The sequence below is a fragment of the Oncorhynchus gorbuscha genome, linkage group LG14 (assembly GCF_021184085.1).
Source record: "Oncorhynchus gorbuscha isolate QuinsamMale2020 ecotype Even-year linkage group LG14, OgorEven_v1.0, whole genome shotgun sequence".
Taxonomy (NCBI): Eukaryota; Metazoa; Chordata; class Actinopteri; order Salmoniformes; family Salmonidae; genus Oncorhynchus; species Oncorhynchus gorbuscha.
The window spans coordinates 57,918,008-57,923,548 of record NC_060186.1 but is presented as its reverse complement, the minus strand read 5'-3'; the positions used below and the strand labels follow the sequence as shown (position 1 = coordinate 57,923,548).

At 45.4% G+C, this 5,541-nt stretch overlaps 1 non-coding gene across 1 annotated transcript; it reads right to left on the bottom strand.

Moving 5' to 3' along the window:
• Window positions 1-363: 363 nt before the first annotated feature.
• Window positions 364-437, bottom strand: trnaa-ugc. Its single transcript has one exon. It is a non-coding gene; the product is annotated as a tRNA-Ala (tRNA).
• Window positions 438-5,541: the final 5,104 nt, after the last annotated feature.

Here is a 5,541-nt window from a genome sequence, read left to right as displayed (position 1 = left end):
CAGCTATACACTTGAAACAATGTTCTTTCTACATTCTGGTATTTGTTTGTTTGTTTCTGTCTTCATCCCAAATGGTATCAATTTGAACATCTGGACATTTAGGGTTTTCTACTTATGTCTTTCACTAAAAGACAATAGAGTTCTAGAAAAGTGATAAGAGAACAAAGTAGCCTGAACCCTTGGTGAACTAACACAAACCCTTCAATGAGCGGTGTGTGTGTGTGTGTGTGTGTGTGTGTGTGTGATAAACACGAGAGAAAACAGTGACACTGTAGTGATCGTGGAGACATCTACATGTTAATCATTTAGCAGACGCTCTTATCCAGAGTGACTTAAAGTAATGAGTTCATACATTTTCATACTGGTCCCCCGTGGGAATTGAACCCACTACCCTGGTGTTGCAAGCTCCATGCTCTACCAACTGAGCTACACGGGACTTGATGGAAGTAGACCGACTCCCTCACTGGCTCCTACCCCAGGGACAGGCCATCCTAGAGGGGATTAAGTCGTGCTCATCTCCCCTGGGCTGGGTAAAGCCCCAGATTACACACTGGTCAGCATCCCTTCTAGGTCTGTCAGCCTGGCTCTGGTACTCCAACCACAGATAGAACCAGGGATGAGTGAGTGAGTGTGTGTGTGTGTGTGTGTCCCTGCCGGATGATGACAATGTTGGTGTGCCCGCATCTGGACTGGATGATGGCAGAACACTTTGTTAAACCTTGTGTATTATCCATACAATGTGTGTAGGTACTACGTAGTCTCACCGTAAAAGACCATCTTTCCACTGACAGAGTATGACAAGACAGACATGGATTCAGAAAAGAGACAGGAGAGAGAATGTTCAGGGGAGAGAATGTTCGGTAGAGAGAATGTTCGGTAGAGAGAATGTTCGGGAGAGAGAATGGGAGAGAGAATGTTCGGGAGAGAGAATGTTCGGTAGGCAGAATGTTCGGTAGAGAGAATGTTCGGTAGGCAGAATATTTAGGAGAGAGAATGTTCGGTAGGCAGAATTTTTAGTAGGCAGAATGTTCGGTAGAGAGAATGTTCAGTAGAGAGAATATTTAGTAGGCAGAATATTTAGTAGGCAGAATATTTAGTAGGCAGAATATTTAGTAGGCAGAATATTTAGTAGGCAGAATATTTAGTAGGCAGAATGTTTGGTAGGCAGAATATTTGGTAGGCAGAATGTTCGGTAGGCAGAATGTTCGGTAGGCAGAATGTTCGGTAGGCAGAATGTTCGGTAGGCAGAATGTTTAGGAGAGAGAATGTTCGGTAGGCAGAATGTTTAGGAGAGAGAATGTTCGGTAGGCAGAATGTTTAGGAGAGAGAATGTTCGGTAGGCAGAATGTTTAGGAGAGAGAATGTTCGGTAGGCAGAATGTTGAGGAGAGAGAATGTTCGGTAGGCAGAATGTTTAGGAGAGAGAATGTTCGGTAGGCAGAATGTTTAGGAGAGAGAATGTTCGGTAGGCAGAATGTTTAGGAGAGAGAATGTTCAGTAGGCAGAATGTTTAGGAGAGAGAATGTTTGGTAGGCAGAATGTTCAGGAGAAACAGGGATAGAAAGACATAGGCAAAGCACCCTCACTCTCTACAACTATACATGTTTAGATCCAACCCTTAATCCTACAGCTCTCACAGGCTTATACCACTAGACTGGTTCTACTGGACTGTCTCCAAACACACAGACACACACTAGGATTTAATACTTACATCAAAAGAAAAGGGGGGGAAACGGCTTTCCGTTTACTTTAAGTCTTACAATACAGTACAGCGTCACGGTTCAGCCATCCTACGTCAGCTTAAAATCAATTTCCGATGAGACAGATTAGGAGTTTTTTCCCGTTAGGAACAGGAAATGTCACATGACAAAGTCAAAAGATTAGCATGGAAGTGAGAGAAAAAGTCATTGGGGTCACTTCTCCCTTTTACCAGTGGTGACGGTTGGGTTTCCTTTCCACATTGTGACCCATTGCACACACACACACACACACACACACACACACACACACACACACACACACACACACACACACACACACACACACAGCTCTTTCTAACTCCATGTCTCCTGGCCTCACTTCACTCCATGCTGTCATTGCCATCTCTAAAGGGACAAAAGGCAGTCAGGACGTTTTGAGAATACACAAATCCTTTCCCACCAATGGAAGCAGCCAGACGGGGTTCTAAAATGCAACCAGGGTCCAATGACAGAATGGAGGGAGCAGCAGAGCCATGGATCTGGGGGGCAATGGGAGAAAGAGTCCATGTGGGCATCTCACGCTACCTCAGACCCCCCAGGGTGGGTGAGAGGGGGATCCAGAACATGCCTGGGCACAGAGGGGTGAGAAGGGGATCCAGGCCATGCCAGGGTACAGAGGGGTGAGAGGGTGATCCAGAACATGCCAGGGTACAGAGGGATCCAGGCCATGCCAGGGTAGAGGGGTGAGAGGGGGATCCAGAACATGCCAGGGTACAGAGGGATCCAGGCCATGCCAGGGTAGAGGGGTGAGAGGGGGATCCAGGCCATGCCAGGGTACAGAGGGGTGAAAGAGGGATAACATCACGTTACCTCGTTTCCCCACTACTGTAGGTCAACAGGAGGAGAGAAGGAGCCCCTTAACCCTTGTTCTGGTCCGTGTGTGTGTGCGTGTGTCGTTGGAATGTGAAACCAGTTGGACAGATGGGCGTACAGGACTAAGAAAACAAGGTTCACAACATGAACAACAAATTAGAGCCACATCAGTGTTCCTCCCTACTATGTTATAACCATTACTTTAGAGAGCACTTTCATCTCAATCTATCAAAAACACTTAAGTTATCATTACCATTAGGCAGGTTTGTGTGTACTATAGGCCACAGTGTGCACACAGTAGAGGCGCAGTACAGTAGCTGTCTAAACTTAGACTGAACCTAGACCTGCTGTCATGTCCTTCAGCAAGAGTGATTCCATGACAAGAATCAGACACACAAAAGTCCTTGAGAAGCACACAGGCAGAGACACGCACTACACATGACAGCGTGTGAGAGATGAGGGGCAAACAGGCAAAGACATACACATCTATAAATATCAGAGAGGGATAAGGGGAGGAATGTGACCGCTTTGTGTGTGTGTGTGTGTGTGTGTGTGTGTGTGTGTGTGTGTGTGTGTGTGTGTGTGTGTGTGTGTGTGATAGTGGCGATCAGCAGGGCATCTGAATGTGTGTGTGTATGTGTCTAGGCAGTCTTGTAGTGTGTGTGTGTCCTAAGCTTTCTGAAAAGGGAGGCCCTAACACTGCCTACACTCCAATTAACCTTCAATACGGTTTGACACACTTTCCATATTAAAATAGCCCACACAACTCCCTACTCAAAGACAAACCATCTACATCCGTTTCTAACAAATGACAGAAATTGGCTTATTATGTGGTAGACTTAAAGGAGCTAGATGTAGCATTTTTGCATTGTACCAATGCACAATCACAATCTGAAAATGAAGACTTTTGATTTGACAACAAAGGCCATGCCAGCTTCTGTTATCAAGATGGGAAAACTGCACCCTCCCTCTATAACATGGGCTTCACTAAAAGGCCTGGTCATGTCCTAATCAAGCACACCGAACAATGGCAGACTGGCGCAAGCGGCCAATGTAGACATCGATCTGTCATTTCCTGGTTGCTAAAATTCTACACGCCTCGCTCAATTTCAGTTTATGTGAGAAAACATGCACTGAATAACGTTGGGAATAATTGCACCATCTAAATCGATGCAAAATAACAATAACAACAAATATTATTAATATTCACAAATATTGTTTATATTCAACCTAAGTGTTGTTCAAATGTCCCTCGCTCCCACGTGGGTGAGACATTCTACATGTAGCGCCTTGAAAGAAATAGTTCTCCCTTAAATCACACTCAGAAGTCTCCATAAAAAGTAGTCTACGGTTAAGAGGAGTCCATTTCCCACGCCATCTGTGGTGTCGTTGATCTAGCTAGATGCATGAGGAGAATGAATGGGAAAGATAGGCACTATTTAATTACATCTAATTACATGGTGCCAATTTCAGCATAGCTCCAAAATAATTCCATGTTCATTAAGCAGATTATTTTTTCTTTACCCAACTTGGGCCTACAGACAACATATCATTGAGTATAGCCCATGTGGGAATTAATCCAACAACTCTGGTATTGACAGCATCCTGTTCCATGCCTACTGAGCCATCAGAAGCGACAGACGTTGTTATTGTGTTGGTTGAAGTTCAGGCGTGGCAGTGACCTGTTTTTGAGGGCTGAAGTGCTAACAGGGATAAACTACTTGACTTTGCTTTAACCTCTTGATTCACTCGGGTGTTTCCCTCCAGAAAGAGAGAAAGGCTGACCACTGACCATGCCACTACAATGAACTCTGACCCTCAGACAAACTCAGGAGCATGTGTCTGCACGCACATACAAACACACATGCCCTTCCCTAAATGTCAAGCACCAAGCAGCTAGGGGCCCCTCTTGTTGCCATTCTATTGCGCCTGACGAGTAACATGATTCATTCCCCATGCACAGATTCTGTACACAGACCGGCACCCAGAGCAGGGTATGGGCTAGCTTTAGCATAGCAACAGTGGCTTTGTGTCTTTACAAAATCATTCTCGTAGCATAAATGCCTACCTCAACACTAAATGACCCTAGACTTGCTTAGTGAGAGCACAGACTATGCTCAGTATAATATTTCAATAATAAGAACTGTCATAATGAGCCTATTTTAATATATGATCAAAGTGTGTGTATATGTATGTATGTGTGTGTGTGTGTGGGGGGGGGGGATAGAACCTAAGGCAGGCATTTAAAACATGCCAGTGCTTCTCTTGGACACTAAAGCTCCCCTGTGTAACCACATTCCAGTCTTCTCTCTCACAGCTTGTCTGAAACTTCCTGGCTTCACTAACCTCTTAGTTGGGCTTAAACACCACCACAGATAGACTGATGTAGGGCCAGGTGTTTTCCCATTAGGAGCGGCAGGTAGCTTTGACTAGTGTTTCCTAACTCCAGACCTCCAGTACCCCCAACAGCACACGTTGTTGATGTAGCTCTGGACAAGCTCAGCTGATTCGCTGCAGGAAAGAAGTTGGGAAACACTAGACTGAAGGATGAAAATGGAGAGGCTAGCCAGCAACTGGAGGTGTTGCCAGACCCAGTTGGAATCCCAGGTTCTATGGGAAAATCTGTTGGGGACTATAAGCCTCCACCCTGGGAGAACGAGGTTGTGTTATAACTATAAGCCTCCACCCTGGGAGAACGAGGTTGGGTTATAACTATAAGCCTCCACCCTGGGAGAATGAGGTTGGGTTATAACTATAAGCCTCCACCCTGGGAGAATGAGGTTGGGTTATAACTATAAGCCTCCACCCTGGGAGAATGAGGTTGGGTTATAACTATAAGCCTCCACCCTGGGAGAATGAGGTTGGGTTATAACTATAAGCCTCCACCCTGGGAGAATGAGGTTGGGTAATAACAGTTTGGGCTACGAGGTGGTATTTAGTATCATGTGGTATCTGAGGTTTATTAAAAC